The sequence below is a fragment of the Rhinolophus hipposideros genome, assembly GCF_964194185.1.
Source record: "Rhinolophus hipposideros genome assembly, chromosome: 14".
NCBI lineage: Eukaryota > Metazoa > Chordata > Mammalia > Chiroptera > Rhinolophidae > Rhinolophus > Rhinolophus hipposideros.
The window spans coordinates 55,174,020-55,192,475 of record NC_138060.1 but is presented as its reverse complement, the minus strand read 5'-3'; the positions used below and the strand labels follow the sequence as shown (position 1 = coordinate 55,192,475).

At 39.8% G+C, this 18,456-nt stretch overlaps 1 protein-coding gene across 7 annotated transcripts in view; it reads right to left on the bottom strand.

Annotated features, from left to right (window-relative positions):
- MOBP (myelin associated oligodendrocyte basic protein) overlaps nt 1-16,957 on the bottom strand; it is a 41,055-nt gene extending 24,098 nt beyond the window's left edge. For all 7 annotated transcript variants that reach the window (XM_081072456.1, XM_081072457.1, XM_081072453.1 and 4 more), the window contains exons 1-2: nt 16,840-16,957; nt 12,841-12,919 (exon numbers count right to left, since the gene is read on the bottom strand). The gene's annotated coding sequence lies outside the window, so the exon portion shown is untranslated. The remainder of the gene's footprint in view (nt 1-12,840; nt 12,920-16,839) is intronic.
- Between the last annotated feature and the right edge of the window lie 1,499 nt (nt 16,958-18,456).

Sequence of the window (18,456 nt, the reverse complement as noted above, 5' to 3'; positions counted from 1 at the left end):
TTAGTGTTATCCTTATTGTGTCTTTGTCTTCTTAAATTTTCTGTCCTCAGAGCCTTGTACAATGCCTAATTCAGAACACATGTTTGGTAGATGCTTGATGAAAATGAAAGAATAAACAAAGAGTGTCTCTTTCAACAGCTGCAGGGCCCCTCAGCCTGTCCCTGCCTGTCCTCAGATGCTCTCTAGCTGTCCCATGTCCCCTCAGAGACCTCTGCTCTGGCTCAGGCAACAGTGTCTGTTCAATGAAAAAGGCAACACAGGAAAGGACCTTTCTAACTGACCTTGAAAGTTATAAAATGCTGCTCTTTAAAAAACAAAAAATTGTTTAGACTTTATGAACGAACCCACTATACCTTTTCCTAATTCATGCAAATTAATTAGCAAGCTTTAATCAACACACACATTTAATTATGCATTCCAGAGATGGCATTAGCATCTCTTGTAACCACCTGTGTCGTGGCTGTCTTTAAACAGAGCTTCACTCATCCCTAAGGAGACTGCAGGTGGAGACTAGAACCCTGAACATAAAATGCATTGGCTTCCTTCCATCCACCATTCTTTTCTTTCTATCATCTTCTCTTAAAAGGCAACTGGGATGTGAGGTAATTATTTAATAGAAGTGGCATGTGGCCCTAGTCTTGGGCAGTCTTCTGGAAAGGAAATGCAATGCAAGTAGTAAGTTGTCATGTTGCAGCCCATGTACTCCTTCACATCTACATGGAACCACAGGAAGTCAAATATGGAAATGGGTACAAGCTCTGCAAAGTGAAGGGTGGATTCCAGTCAGCATTTGAAAAACAGAACTGTTCTTCATGTCTTGTAAATCAGGTCCCTCAGAACCATGAACAAGGACCTGCCTTTTGTCTTGTATGACGAACTCAGCATGGGAGCAGCAGGAGACAAGCCCTGAATCTCCAGGACCCGAACCATATGTGAGAAGACTAGCGTTCCGGCTTCAGATATCAAAACTTAATCAAAGATTAAGACCTCTTAATATGTTACATGGATTAAGGAATGGGGAAAAATTAGGTTCACAAACAAAGCAAGAAATTTGACATTTAGTCAAACTCAGTTCAGTTTTACAAAAAAAAAAAAAATCACAACTTTTTCATTTCTCTAGGGTTGTAGAATTGATGCAATAGTACAATATTGGCCGGGAAAGAACTGGAAAAGGAGAGAGAAACCGAACCTCTGAGTTTATACTGCCTTGATCACTTCTGGCCTAAACTCTGTCTTCCTAATAAGTAGTCAGTTAAAGTTCAGTTCCCTCACAAGACTATTCTTTACCTCCTTCAATTCCTTCTCAAGGTGGACAGGAGTATGGGGAAGCTGGGAGTCTCATGGCAGTGAAGGAAGGGGTGGCTGGCCTGGGTGGTGTCCTCCTCTGCTAGACTGTGCCATAGGGCACCTCATGTGGTCAACCCCCTGACATGTTACTAATGACCACTGGACGTCAGAGTCCCTTCTCAGAATCCTCCTGTTCTGGTCCAGCTGTCCTCTCAGCTCATCCACGTCCACTACAGGTAAATTCTGGTTCCCACGCAGACCATGCACTACATATAGGGAGTCTATAGCCCCATCTGGGGACCACTGGCCTAGACAGCTCCCCATCCAAAGCTGTGCACTCACTCATAGGCCACATTGGACGTAGCTGAGGGCAGACCTCCCCCAGGGGCTTGCAGCTTGTCCCCACTATTCCTGTGGAAGTGTGTCAGTAGGATCCCCCCCATCACACACACACACACACACACAATTTCAAACCTCTCTGGATAGACATCTACCACATCCTCACCATGATTTTGAGTTTTCATCTGGAGAAAAGAGAGAACTTGGGTGTCGGCCTTCTGAGCTTTTTCTCTCTCCCCTTTGCTTGTGCTCCATAGTATGCTGGATTCCCCCATAAATTCACCAGGTAGAGAAGCCTTGAGCAAAGGAGGACATGCTCTTTTTAGGCCTTTTCTTTCCTTTTCTCAACTTCTTCCTATCCATGGTGATAATCTCTCATTAAAACTTACACTGCCGCCCTTTCTGCCCTCAAAGGATTAGGAATAATTATAGAAGAGATGGAAGTAATGGGAAATTGCAATTTTTATAGTTTCGAGAACAAGATGAAATGTCTACCATTTAAAACACCATATTAGTTCAAAGCATGAAGAATTAACTTTCAGTGCTTAAAATATTTATAAATTTTGAATGAATTTCTGTTAGACTCTGCCTCCATTTCACAATTTAATATTTATTCTCTGAAAATCAATGCCCTTGACAGCAATATCTTTTAACCTTTCATTCTATGAGAGAGACAGAAATATAGTTTCAGTAATAATGTAAGGATATGAATGAGAAGAGTAAATGGAATTTTACTTACTGGTAGGGACAGAGAGGCAGGGGTGGGAGAAGTAGTAGGAAAATCCCAAACTTAATTTCTGAATATTACCCCAAATTGTCATGGTCTTTCAAGAAACTGCCAGAAAGAAAAAGTGAACCATTCATAATTCTGTACATTTCTTAAAATCAGGCTAGCTTATTAAAGGAGAGAAGATAGGCAAGGGAATCCTTACAGTTTTATAAAAAATACAATGTAAGCAAAAAAGCTTTTATTTTTATTTAATTATTAATATTCTTATCATTGATGAATCAGGACAATATTAAGTAGCCATTTGAAGACCAACTATATTAGGCGGTCATTTTGAAAGGTGTTTATGAAGAGGTTTACTGACATAAGAAAATACTTCTGTAATATCAAGTGAAGGCAGCAGGAAGTTAGGTTATTTACTGTATGGCATCAACTCCAGGTAGCCTGCTATCCCAGCTGAAGCCAGTGGCAAACCACATCAAGAGTGCTCACAGCTCTCGCAGGTCCCATCAGATACCTCCAGAGGGAGCACCCTCAGCATGGGCCAACCCTCAGCCGGGGTGGCCTTAGCAGGAAAGAGCCACACACTCAGACCCTGCCTTGAACAGATGAGATACTGGTACTCTGGAGACCAGGAGCCATCTTAGGCTCCTGTTGGTGGGAGCTATGGAGACAGTTAGTGACCATAATGGACCCCATTGACAGAGGGGGCCAAGTGGCATTAGGCTGCATGTGTAAAACAATGTGTATTGAAGGCAAATGCAGCCAAATACAATAGTCACACTCAGCCATTCGTTCAAGTACTCGTTGAGTGGCTACTACGTGCCAGTGGTAAACAAGACAAAGAAGATCCCTGGATTCATCATGGAGCTTAGGGTACAGCAAAGGGGACTTTAACAGACCATCTCATGAACAGTGTAGTCAATGTCTAATTGAAATGTGACTAGACCTTTGGGTACTAGGAGAGAATATAACAATGAGATCAACTTAGATTGAGTGGCTGGGCTGGGGAAGGATTCCTTAAAAAGAAACATTTCATTTTAAGGGCACATGGGAGTCATCCACATGCAGGGAAGGAGAGAGTCCCAGACAGAAGGCCCTGAGACTTGGTGTGCTCAAGAAACCAGAGAAGGGGCTGTGGCTGGAGCATCATGAGGCTGGAGGGTGAGGTGTGTGTAAGACGGTCCAGGACCTTGACGGTGAGCTAAAGAATAGGAAGGCACTGACAGATCTTGACAAGAGGAGACAAATCTCCCCATTTATGTTCCATGAAGATCACTCAGGCTTCTGGCAATGTAGACTGGAGGGGAGCAGGAGTGAAAGCGCGGCGACCAGTGAGGGAGGACAGGGACTTGAACCAGAGCAGGGCCAGCAGAGATGGACCCTGGAAGCACAATTAAGAGGATTTGGGGATCAGCTGGATATGGGCTTCATTAGAAAGGAAAGGGCAAGGACGACTGCCTGGCGTCCGGCTTGAGCAGATGCCCAATGGAGCAGTTTGCTGAGGTGGGAAACGCAGCGGGGGTGGAGAGTAAGGGTATCGTTTTGGACATTCATTTATTCGACAAATATTAACTGAGCACCCACTTTATGCCAAACACGTTAAATCTGAGATGCTTCTGAATAAATATCTAGTGCTGATGGTGCCCACAGTAGACTGGTCTGTACCAGAAGCATTGACATACGCCTCAAAATTGCTCAGGATCAGAGTACAGAATGAGCGACACAGGAAGCCCAACAATGAACAAGACATGCAGATGGGTTAATGGAGGCCGGAAAGAAGGACAAGCAGGATTTCTCCAAGGGAAATTAGGTTAGATGAGGAATCATTTTACTAGGATGGAAACAGATTTAAGGATGGGGGAAGGGAAGAATCAAGAGTTCAGTCTCAGGTGTGTTCAATGTGAGAAACTTAGGAAGACTCCAAGTGGCTGTGAAAGAAAATGACTGGCTACATAGGTCAGGAGATAAACCCAGATGGAGATAGAAATGGAGACGGAAACAGAGATAGAGATAGAGACAGAGAAAAATGTAAGTGTTTTCGACATATACATGAGATTTACAGTCAAGGGAACATCGGAGAACACTCAGGGAGAGAGGGAATATGGAAAAGAATAATTGGGAAAAAAATTTATTCACACTAGCAACAAGAATCCCGAGATACCTAGAAATAAAGTAAAAGTTAAAATGTGTAAATCCTTTGGGGAAAAATTTCCAAAACTTCAATGAAAATATGAAAGAACATGTGAATAAATAAAAGGAAAACTTTTTCATAGATGACAAAGATCTACATCGTAAAGATACAATATTTGCCAAAACTAATTCACAAATACTATGCATTTCTTACTCAAATTACCAAAGATCTTTTCTGGAACATGACAATCTGATCCGATGAAAGAGCAAAGGACCAGGAAATACCAAGAAAATTCTGAAAAGAATAACAGGACTTTTGACACCAGATAGCAAAACATGCCGCTAAGAGACAGTAATTAAAATAGTTGGTATTGGCTCAAAAATGGACAAATAGATCGGTGGAAAAGAAAACAGAACTCAGAAACAAATCCATTATACAAGAGAACTTGGTATGTCATAGAGATGTTATTACAAATCAGTGGGGAGAAGGCAGATTTGTCAACAGATAATGTTAATATCATTAACTTCCCAGACGGTATAATTGACTATTATACATCAAAATTAAAACCTACTGTATGTCAAAAGAACCATAAGCATGGACAAAAAATTAGCAACACTGGAATAATACAACACATATTACATACAAAAAATTACTATCCGGAATCTTTAAAGAACTACAAATCAATAAGAAAAAGACAGCCCAATAGAAAATTAGGCAAATGTGAACAGGCAATTTAAAAAAGAGGAAGCAGTAGATCGACAAACATATCAAAACACATTGAAAGTCATCAATGATCAGAAAGACACAAATTAAAACAACAGTTAGATATCATTCTACAAGATTACCACAGTAGTGGAAGTTAAATAGCCCAGGGAGCGGGATGCAAAAAGTGAAGAAATTAAGAAGTACATATTGGTAGTTCCAGCATAGTCACAGGGATGTAAAGTATAGCCTAGGGAATACAGTCAGTAATATTGTAATAACTATGTGTAGTGCCAGGTAAGGATTAGACTTATTGGGGATCACTTCCTAAGTTATATAAATGTCTAATCACTATGTTGTACACCTGAAACGAATATAATAGTGTATGTCAATTGTAATAGAAAAATTAAAAACCAAATGAAAGAGAAAAACAAGTTAAATAGCCTAACATCAGATGAGGTAGGGTGTAGGCCAACAAGCCCTCACACACAGCAGTGGGCGTGTCACTCAGAAGAGCCCCTTGGGTGTGTGGAACCCAGCAGCACGTAGTCACACTGCACGTGCGCGTGTAAAGTCCCAGGAAGTCCACTCCTGAGTAGATGCCTCAGAGAATCGTAGTACATGTGCACAGAGAGGTGGATACAACAATGTGGACTACAGCTCCATTCGAAACAGAAACAAAAGACACAAAACATGAACATGTTCAGCAGAGAACTGGCTAAGATGCGTAAATTCATGCCAGGGGATTCTGTGCAGCAGTTTAAAAGCATTAACTACATCTCTCTGTGTGGCCCTGAATCCTCTCTCAAAACACTTACTTTAGAATGAAAAACAGTCGCAGAAATGAACAGAAGATAAACTAGAGACTGTGTGTAGATGTGTCTTTGGCAATATCTATCTTATCCATAGAAACTTTATTATGTGTTTATTATTCATTTATTTTTATCTCCCTTCATGAAAATATAAGCTTCGTGAGAGCAGCCACTTCGTTTTCCATTCTACTTCAGTGCCTTCTACAGTTCTTAGCACACAGAGAGCCTTCTTCAGTAAATATTGGTTATCACTGCGTTTTAGTTTGTAGATATATATGTTTGTGGGGGTTGATGTGTGTCCTTTTTCCACTACTTTTTGCAGAGTGGAATAATTGGTAGACTACTCTTTCCATAGAGGACACACAGAGCTTCCTCATTCCTGTTTATCTGCCTCCGACTCTATTGTCAGGGAGCATCATGATTTCTTCAACAAGCCTCCTATAAGTGAACAATTTGATTGTTTCCAGTCTGTTATGATTACAAATGATGCAGGAGTGAATAAAGTGGTGTACCTATCACTTCACACATGTGCAAGTATCTGAGGGGTGAATATCTAAAAATGCGGTCAAAGAATCTATGCATTTGTCATTTTGTAGATTTTGATAGGTTTTTCAACTTGCTCTCTGTGGGGTTTGTACAAATTATCATTCTACAAGCAATATATGATTCTGCCCATTTCCCCATCACCTCAACAATAAAGTGGGTTATTAGACTCTCAGATTTTTGCCAGTCTAATAGGTAAAATATTTCATAATGCAAACTAGAGATGGTAAATCTCAAAATAGTTTAGATCTGGAGAGTCTGTAAGTATGGTTTACCATAGTAACAGATTAAGGGAAAAAGTATGATCAGTAATAGATTCTAAGAAAGCATTCAATGAAATTCAGTATCCACTTATGATAAGTAATCTTATAGTAGTGAAAAAGGAAAGGAATGCCCTTAACATTATAAAAAGCTAGCTACCAAAATATTTATAGTAACAGCTTACTGCTGGTGAAATCTTAGAAACATTTCATCCAAATCAGGCACCCCAAGAAGGGTTATCATTACTACTATTCAACAGAGCACTTGAAATTTAAACCAATACAACAAACAAAACAACAAAAATAAATCAATAAAATACAACCAAAAAAATAAAACATGAAAATGATGATACGCTACAAACTACTAGAACTAAAATGGCAGTCCAAGGAGATTTCTGGACCCAAGATCGGTATACTATGATCAAAATCATTTCTATAGATCAGGAGGAAGATCCAATTAGAAAATGTAAAATAAAAAAAGCTATTTACACTGGTCACAAAACCACAGGACACCTACCAGTAGAAATATATCTGATGAAAGAACTGTAAGACCTTCAAGAAGAAATTTGCAATATATTCAATATCCTAAGTATGCTGAATATCTCTGAATAAATCTATAAGTGTAATGCAATTCTAATTAATATCATATTTCATGTAATTGATAAGATAGATCCCATAGTTATTATGGAAGATTAAGAACCAAGATGAGCCAAGACAATTTTGAATAAGAGTCAGGTCTTGTCCCACCAAGTTCCCACACTCATCATAAACTATACTAATTAAAACAGCAGAGTATTGGCTTGGAAATAGACCAATATAGATCGAAGGGACGGAATAGAGAGCCCAGAAACAGACCCACATGTGTATAGTATTAGGTTGGTGCAAAAGTAATTGTAGTTTTTGCAATTATTTTTAATCTTTGAAACCGCAATAACTTTTGCACCCACCTAACAATATGGTTCATAACAGAGGGGGCATTGTTTTATGGGAAATGGATGAATTACTCAAAAGAGAGACAAAGTGAAAATAGACCAAAGACCCCAATAAGGATAAAAATAGCAAACACAAGTCAGGAGATACTATCCAAGCGCTTTATGTATTTAACTCATTTCATCCTCACAACCTCACAATAGCCCCATTTTGCAAATGAGAAAGCTGAGGACATAAAGGACCCCAAGATCCCAAGCAAGGCAGACTAGTCTCCATTGCTAATCCTGAACCACGCAGCTTCTAACATGGCAGAGGTGAAGAGGAGGGAAGGAAATCAAAGACGATGGTTTTTATAGAATAAAAGATACCACGAAGTTACAAATGAAAAGAGCTGCACCAGCAGAGAAGAAATTATACAAACACATAAAAGTATAAAGTGTTAATAATCAGAATGTTTAAAGAAAAAACAAACTATAAATTTTTTTGAAAAACAATAATAGAAAAAGACGAATCTTTAAAAGCCAGTAATCATATACAAATATGATTAATTGTAAGACTAAAGAGAAGGGAAATGGCAGCGAAGAAGTATCAATTCGTGACCATTCCGATTAGTCCCCAATAGGGGGGAGGTGACGTTACAGGGTGGGGAGAAGGCAGCCAATCAGAGCACCGGAGGGAGTGCACGGGGGCAGGGACATTCAGCAAACAGGAACTGGGCTGGAGCTCGCCACAAGGAACCGTCCCCGCGTGTGAGCCCTGGACTATCAGAAGGACACCCGTGGCTTCCTGCAAGTGAAGAATGCATGCGGGAGCTGTTTCTGGAACTAAAACTGGGGGTTCAAAGCTTCCACTCCAGGCCCTGGCTTCTTTCACCTCCCACATCTTTCCAAAGTCTGCTCAGCCCCAAATCCTCTACTATGAAAAGCATCACTGCAGAGCAAATTCATTCCACATTCACCACCTCCCTTAGAGACCTTGAATAGTTTCTAAAACCTTGCTAATTCCCCCTCAGGTCAGGAGCTAATGTTTTCCTCTGAGTGCAGATTTACACAGTAAAAGACAATGGCTGCCCTGTTGACCAGCCCACAGCAGCAAAAATACATGTAGGAAGTGAACTTTGGTTGTAACTACTACCCTGTTTCCCCGAAAATAAGACCTAGCCGACATTCAGCTCTAATGCATCTTTTGGAGCAAAAATTAATATAAGACCCGGTTTTATTTTACTACAAGACCGGGTATAATGTAATATAATATAATACCAGGTCTTATATTAATTTTTGCTCCAAAAGATGCATTAGAGCTGATTGTCCAGCTAGGTCTTATTTTCGGGGAAACACGGTACACGCTGTCTCTAAAGATATCTTTATCTACCTTCTTGTCCTGGTTTATCCATTTGTGCCCTTGGCAACCAAAATGTTTACATATTAGTACAATGAACATTAAACATTAGATTCTTGTTTGCAAACCAGTTCCAGGTAAGGAAAACATCATAGAGATATTGATTTTGAATCAGGGTGCTTTTACCCAGAGAGCAGCATCTTGCCAAAATCCAACACCGATTCGAGGAACTGCAGAGGCTATGAAAACATAACAGCGTAAGCAGGTCCCGATTGTCTGGGAGTTGACAATCCACTAGGGAGACACAGCAAAGCCCTTATTGCTTTGTTTTGCTCCTTCAACAAGGACAAATTAAAGTGGACCAAGGACCACACTGCCCACAGATTTTTGCAAAAGCCCTTTCTGACTGAACAAACATTACCTCTGACTTCGGCTATTCTAGAGGAGGGAACAGGTGTGACCCACGATTGGTATCCTTAGCATATAGACAATATACTTAGCAAATGTTTTAGGAGTGAAAACCTGCTGATTATAGTGAAGCCAGATAAACATGTTAAAAGTAAAGTAATTTTCTGAACATGATTTAAATAACATGACATTATTTATTCTGTTAACATCTAAAATTATACAATCCATTGTTTTAGCTTATGGACATATGAACTTACACTAGAATTGTATGTGGATGAATAATTCATAATTTTCTACAGATAGGAAAGGAGCCAGGAAAAGGAACCAAAGGCATGAGTTTGTCTCCTTGTTTATCCATCCCCCTACTCAGAAACTTCAGAGGTTCTCCCCAGTTACAGAGCAAAGTCCTGCTTCTTAGTTAATATGGCACACAAGACCCTTCCTGCCCACTTTTTCCCTTTATCTCCCACCACCACCTCTCACTGCTATAGGTCAGAAACATCAACCTGTGATCAAAAGATGCCCCTTTGAACATGCTGTTCCCTTCTCCTAGAATGCCTTTTCCCCCACCATGTTTGTGCGGTGAACTTCTATTTATCCTAAACAACCCAGTTAAGGTCTCACCTAATCAAAGGACCCGCCCCTCCTTTGGGCTATCTCTATAATTTGTACATACTTCTATTGGTGGACGCACCATACTATGTTATAATAATGCGGCTGTGTGGCTGTGATCCAAGCCTGAGCTCTTTGAGGAAAGGGCTTCTATCTAATCCAAAGGGTTCTGCTGTGCCCTCCACTCACTGAATGAGTGTTAACTATGATTGAATTGAAGGTGCCTGTAAAAAATCCCCAGGTGCCTCTGTTCCCCGGGGTGTTACATAGAACTCAGGCTGCTTTTGTCAGATTCCAAGCAGGGTTATTTTAAGAATTAAGATTTTAACATAAAGTGGTCTCTCAGTAGAAAATATTTCTTCAAGGTGTGCTTAGTTTTATAATTATTTGTCTTTCTTAATCTGTTTGTGATGTACGAAATAAGAATTGTGTTTCTCCCTCTCTGAAAATGATGGGATTTTGAATGCACATATATGTAGGCAAAACAAATTCTCTCTCAGAATTCTTCTGGGATGAAGAGAAGCCAACCAATTATCCAGATTTGCATTTTCTTATAACCTAAGTGTTAATTTGGGCTGTAGTCATAGCAGGGGGCTAAAGGAGAGAACCTAGATTACCTGATGGGCTGCTGTATTGCACCACTGATAGCTAGTGGAAGGTGAGACCTGCTACGGTAACTTGGGTTCTCCAAAGGTGTCAGTTTTGGGGAAACAAAGAGACCAGGCTAGAGACAAGCTAAAATAAGCACTGGATTGCTGGCCACCCCTTTTCCTAAATTTTGAGTCCAAGGTCATCATCTGAGTCATCCAATGGCAGTTACACTGGTAGACTGCTTAGGGTGGATGAAACGCAATTTATCTTTGTTCCATTTTGTAATTTACATGCCTCTATCTTTATATTTACCACGTTGTATTGAAATTATTCATTCATTTTTTAAAAAAGCAAGAGGAAAAGTCAAGGGTGACTCTAAGGTATGTAGTTTGAGCAACTAGGTGGGTGGTGGAAGCATCTACTGGAGATGAAGGTTTGGGGAAAGATGCAGAGTCATGAGTTGAGTTTCGGATGCATTCGAGTTGAGGTGTTAGAGGGGCATCTAGATGGAGACATCAAGTAGAAAGTTGAGAGAAACCTGGGTGGGAGTAGAATTTGAAAGTTGTTGGAGTATAGATGGCAATTGAAGCCATGAGATGGATGTGATTCCCTTGGTGGCAGAATGTAGAATGAGAAAAGGGTGTGACTATGCTTTGGGGCACTCCCACATTTACAGGTTAGATGGATGAGGAGTGTTTGGCAAAGGATAAAGAGAAGAGTCAGAGAGGAAGAAGGGAAACTGGAACATGTGGTATCATGGAAGCGAAAGGGAAGTGGTCAACTTTGCAGAATGATTCTGAGCTGTGGTGTGATGTGAAGATATGAAGAGTACATTAAATTAAGTGACATGGAAATAGTTAGTGACTTTAACAAGAAGTGTTCCAATGGAATGATTAAAACAGGAATTAGAGGGTTTGTGGAAGGAACAGTGACTGAGGATTTGGAGAGAAAAACTATAGTCAACTCAGGCCAGAAGTGTGAGAATGAAGGGGAGTAGAGTCATGGTAGCTAGAAAAAAGTTTTCCAGAGTGTTTTTTGGGGGTGGGGTGGGGTGAAGGGGTGGGGTGCTGTTTTTATTGTTTTTGAGGATGGAAGAGGGGTGATTGGTTGGTTTGTTGATTTGTGGGTTTTTTTGTTATGATGAGAGCATACATAAGAGCTGATGGGTAGGGTCCAGTAGAGAGGAAAAGATTGAAATAAAATCCGAAAGTGGAAATAATTAGTATTCTTAAGGGAAAAAAAAGGAGATGGAATGCAGAGCATATGTAGAACGGTTGGCCTTTGTTGGAAGAGGGAAAACAGTTGGCTGTATTAAGTTCCCATCTAATACCTTTCATTTTTCCAGGGAAGTGGGAAGTGGGAGCTGAGAATGAGAAAGCTGGAGATTTGAGAATAAAAATGGGGTTTAAAATAGATTTTGCACAAATTTAGAGACCAAGTTGCCAGGTAGTTTTGATTGACAGCCTAGTTGTAATTTGTAGTGATACCAGTTGCCCCCATTGTGCTTTTCTCCAACTGTTCTCAGCAGCCTGGGTGCAGACATGGAGAAGACAAATAGTTTCATCCAGGGTTGGGATTTGCCAAAGAATTTGCAAGAGAATAATTGAAATAATGAATCCTAGAATCTATCCATAATGAGAAGAAAATAGAGAAAAGTGAGGATGGATGGTAGGTGAATGGATTCTTAAATGAATGGACGGGTGGAGGGGCAAATCAACTTGAAGTACTGAGTGGAAGAAGAGCTGTAGTGGAACACTTAACAAAGCAAGTGAAAGAAAGGAGGTTGTGAATGAGCTCCTAGATGTTTGCACTATTTGATTCACAGACAGAGTTCATAGACGAACTTGTCAAGTCTTGACAAGTTCCACGCATGACAATGAATGATTGAGGCAGAGTACATAGTACCTGGGCTGGACAAAGGTAGCTGAGGTCATACTACTTCTGATGTATAGATTTTTTTTTTCAAATTTCTACTCCCAAAACCTAGAATACTGTGAAACACCTGAAATAGTTATTTAAAGTGTTTACCTCTTACTCAAAGTTTGATAGCTTAGTCTTTTGCTGATTCTGCATTCTACTTTGACATTCTGAATACTAGGAATCATTATACAATAATTCAGATGCAAATCTAAAACAATATAAGGGATTCATTTGTACCTGTATTTTCATCCGTACACATCTGATGATTAGATCTCTGTTATGAGCTTGTCTTGGTATCATTTGCTTCTTTTTTTTCCTGAAAGAGAAGCAGTACAATGTGTCCTGGTTACTAATTTAACGTTTTGGTTACTTAGGTTGTAGTTAATTCAAGTGTATTATACACAGAGCTTCGCTCTCACAGTTCTAGGATCTTGATGATGGATATAGATGCTGGCAGTCAATTGGGGGTTAGGGGGAAGTTTTCACAATAATCACAAAACACATGCAAACTTTTTAAAGCCCATCTTGTCATTATAGAGGAAGAATGCTGTATGTCCAGTTAATTCACTGTCATTAAGTAAAAAATCTTTAGTCATTTCTCCTAGTATATCTGAGCTCTATAAACCTGATTTTTGCTTCACCACTAATAAATGAAATTTCTGAAATGAATGAAATTTCAGGTCTGTATCCAAACATGCAAGTGTTCGCAATTAAGTAAAACATCTGAAGAAAGAAGTTGAAGGACTGTCTCTCCCCTCTAGCTCTGGAAGAGAGATGTGTTTTTTGTGTTATAAACACAGTGAGGGAGTCCAACTTGATAAAGCATTCAATTGAGAACTTCAAAATATCAATCTTGTTTTCCCATGCAATATGGAGATTTATGAGATTATTCATAGCCATTGTCCCATAGTTTTAAAATATATATCAGATCATTGAAGTGATATTTGGACAAAGGGGACTTATAAGATTATGAAGATTCTAGACACAAAAATAACCTCCAAAAGAAACCTCTTATTCTGATTGGTTGTCTTTGTTGACAACTGCTAAACAGGGGGAAAAGAGCTTAAGCAGAGAGAAGAAGAAACAGAGATCAGAGCTACGGGTTGCTAAGACTGCAGGGATCTGAAGGGGTGCGGGGAGAGTAACAAATAGTAGGGAACTACTAAGAAGATATAGATAGATAGATAGATAGATAGATAGATAGATAGATAGATAGATAGATAGATAGATAGATAGATAGACAGTTTCTTTCAGACATTTAGCCAATACCAAAATTGTGCAATTTCAGAGTGAGACTGTGGGAAGCCTAAGAAAAAACAGTTGCTAAGAGGCTGATAACTGAGCAAAAATATCTCAAATTTCTGGCTTCAGTTGACTATAGTTTTCTTTCCAACTTCTTAGTCCCTGTTCCCCCCACAAACCCTCTAATTCCTGTTTTAATCATTCCATGGGAACAATTCTTGTTAAAGTCACCAACTATTTCCATGTCACTTAATCTAATGTACTCGTTATATCTTCACATCACACCACAACTCAGAATCATTCTGCAAAGATGACCACTCCCTCTTCTGGCTTCCTTCCCTTTGGCTTCCATGATACCACATGTTCCAGCTTCCCTCCTTCCTCTCTGACTCTTGTCATTATTCTTTGCCAGTCACTCCTTGTCCATCTAACCTGTAAATGTGGGAGTGCCCCAAAGGATAGTCATACCCTCTTCTCATTCTACGTTCTGTCACCAAGGGCATCGCATCCATCTTCATGGCTTACCCTGCCTTGCTCAGTCCTCCCTGCAAAAAAGATACAATGGAGTCTCTGGCCCATGCTTTCCTCGCTCCTTCTGGCTCTTGACTGACCCTGGTCCTTCCCCATCAGGCCCTTCTTGGTCTCATATGCCCCCTCCTCTTGGGAACTGTTAGTAACAAACTATCTTTTCAATGGCAGTCATCTCTGGATCTGCTGGCTTCACCATACCTAAACAGAAACAAAATTCCAGGTACATTTAACAAGATATTGGTCCCTTAACCACCCAGAGCACAACTAATACCAAGTTTTTACCTAATGCATTATAACAGAAGCACCGGAAGCCACAGAGACCTGCCCAGCCCATAGAAGAGACCACTCTTGGAGCCCACGTGATGGAACCTAATCCTAGGGTTCTCTAGAGTTCCAGACTTCCAGGTTGTGGAAAGCAATTCAAATCCTATCCACAAAATTCTCCTGGCTTTCCAAATCTTCCATGCCCTGACCCCCAATTCTTTTGACTGAGCGAGAGAAGGAGGCCCTCATTTTCCACCCCAGAATGGCCCATCATAGGAACACATCATGCTTTAAGTAGAAAACACTTTCTCAAACTCCAGAGTGATTTCTCTTGCCCAGATAAGACAATCAGAATAGCTAATGCTACATTTTCCCAAAAGCTGAGTTCCTCAAGCTTAAATAGCACCTCATGCAGAACCCCAAACTTCTCATTTAATTCCATATGCAGGATTGAAAGTACTTATCTACCTCATCCAGGAAATAGTCCTGTTAAAGTCATAATACATTCACTTGACTACAAAGATCATATAACCAATTCATCAATTTCCCCACATTTATGATGATTATGATGACTTCAGAGTTTTCTCTGAGGAAAAAAATGGATGATTTATATTTGCATATCTAACGAAACTATTTTAAGAATCATAAAACTGCCAACCACCCCCAAACAGACATTTTCCCACTTACAAACAAACAAAATGAAAGTTCTTTCTATCAGGTACCCTGTCAACATGTTAAAGGGGGCCAGCAAGCCTGGAGTGGCTATTTAGGACAGCTCTTTGTTGAACTGTATCTGTTTACAGCAGATTGTTTTGCTTAGAAAGGAATTTCCACATTTATGAAATGAATACTCAGAGTAATAGACATGAATTCAACACATACAAAGAATCTAGGTTAAATACCTCTCTTTAAACCTTTCAAGTTCACTTACATGTCAGTGTAATTACCATTTATGAATAAAGGGCAGTGCTTATACACTTTTGGTGAATTTGGGGAATTATCAATAAAAAGTCTTGGGGTTTCAATTTTTCTATTTTCTTGTAAGATTTTAGGTACTCATTTAAAATCCCAGTTACTATTAGATAAATAAGAATTAAAAGTTTGTACAGTCAGATTTAGGTTTTAATTTGTAAATGTATGACCTCAAATGCAAGCATATCTTTTCCAAAACTGCATAATCTGGGCCTAATCATGAGAAAACATCAGACCAAACCCAAACTGAGGGACATTTGGCAAAACAGCAGGCCTGTACTCTTCAAAACAGTCAAGGTCATATCAAGGTCTGTCAATAGTTCTTTCTCCATGTTAATTTCCAGATTTTTACCATGTCTGTAATTCAATCTCAAATGGCTCAGAAAAATATATATGTGTGTGTACATAGAGAAAGAATGATAAAGCAAATGTTGTAAAATGTCAACATTTGAACAATCTAGATACACCTGGAATTTTTGTATTATTTCCAATTTTTTCTGTACATATGAAACGATTTTTAAAATCCACTCACCAAGGCATTCTCCTGCTATTCTAAATAATTTAAAATAGCATAGCTGAACATCTGACAACAGTCTGTTTTCTGCCTTACTGATTTATTCACAAAGCATTCTTTTCCCCAATTTCTTCCTAGAACTCCAGCCAAGTTCATGACTTTATTCCCTTAACACAATCTTTTCTTTCCTTTTTCTATCAACCACAAAACTGACAAAACCCCGATTTCTGAGATTCTGTACAAGATAAAGCATGAATGCATTTCCAGTTAAGGTTTCTAATCGATAGGGAGCAAAATTCTTACAAGATTTGGACTTCATTGTTCTTAGTATCCCCCACACATAAACCCCGTTGTATGCGGGAAGGCATTGTTCCTAAATAAGAAGATAAACTCATTTTCAATCATGATAAATAACAAAAAAAGAAATAGACAAAAAAGAAGCCATTAGCCCCATTGATCTTAGCTCCAGGAACATGAAGCTGGATACTTGAGAGAACCTGAGTTAGCCTCTCCCAAGGCTCAGCCAGTTCCCAAACATTAGCCAGAACATTCCAGGAGGGCTCTCTCCCCACATCACCATAAACTTGGTATCCTCTGCTCTTGTTTTCTCCATCCTTTTATGTCCTCCCAATCTTGGCTGCTCTATAAGGAAATGGCCCATACAAAAATGTGCACTTGCCATTTGAAGATGAAAACCAATGGAATCCCCTTACCTTCAAGTAGCAGTTGTTGTGTGAAACAGCTTCCACGTCTGTACCAGGTCCCTGGGGAGGTTGAGGATACTCAATGCCTGCAGAATATATAGGGAGAGATTATATATCCTGGGTTTTCATTACACAAGGTGTTTTTGATGGGTCCTCAGCCAAGATCCACTTAAAAACAAAAGCTACACAAAGACTACAAAAAGGCCACACACAGTTAAAACAAAAGGCTAAAGAAAGACCAAACAAAAGCCAAAGAAAGTTTAAACAAAGAGTGAAACAAAGACAAAACAAAAGGCTAACAAAGACCAAAACAAAGACCAAAACAAAGGGCAAAAGAAAATCTAAACAAAAGCTATATGGTTGTAGCTTAGTAATAACCATATCTCACACACATACACACACACTCACAAACCACAGCTATACTACATCCCCACACACACTCATATATTCCAGTCTCTCACCTCCCACAGCCCACGTAATTAATGCCTCGTGACAAACCCCTCACCAAGGCTCTCTCCACACCACTCTAAACTACGTCAAACCACATGCCAGTTCCAACCACACCACACCCTAGCTCACCCCACCACACCACACACCCTTCCGCCAATGTGGTACCCACCACAACAACCATCTCACCCCACCATGCAGTACCTCACCACACATGCCACAAGCCAAACCCACAAGCCATGAACAGAATTGGAATAACACTGACAAATTCTTATCTTTGGGATCCTGTTGTCATACTCTTTGCAGAGTAAATACCTGTCCACACTCTCCTCCCTAACATACCCCACATAAACACACACACTCATACACACACCCGACTAACATTCACACATGCATTCCCTCACACAATTTAACAGGAGTACCTCAGTCTAGTGACAACTGAGATTGGTTCTGGAAGATTCTATAACAGTTACCATTTGCATTCAAATTTATGAAAGTTTTAAAAAACATCTCATGTGGTAGATGATTTCTGTAAATGATAAATCTCATTCAATTAACATGGCTTCAGTCTCAGATATTGGCATTGTCTTATCATTTTTCTAAAATTTGGGGTCACACCATTGAGTACTACTACTCTGTGCCTCTGTTAAATTTCACGGGTCCTATAACCCAGAGCTTTTGCTAAATTTCATTTTATACGCATATGTGTAGAACTGCATACCAATGATTTGATAAAAGGGTATTTCTGAAACTAATCCAACCATCAGCAGCCATAGCTCCCTGCATGATGGTGAGACATCAATGCCAACATTGTCATTAAGTTTCCTTTTAAGTTCTTGTCACAGTTTATGCAAAAAAGAATCATCCTAGGGGACCTTGAAGAGGCAGTCCAATGAGACGGCAAACATCCAATATACATCTCATCATATACTGACTTCATGGCTAACTAAACGTTCATGATCTGAGTAACCAGTTGTACGTGTTTGCTGGTTGATTCACTCCAGCTGTGAGGCCAGCTCTTTGCTTGTCCTGCAGCGGTTGTGTTTGAAGGATAAGAGCAGAGCCAGGTGGTTCAGAGCATGGGCTCTGGAGGTCTCAGGGATAGTCACTCAGTCAGTTAAGATGTCACACTGGTTGGAATCGTGCGTGGCACATAGAGATGCATCAATGTTAGCTATC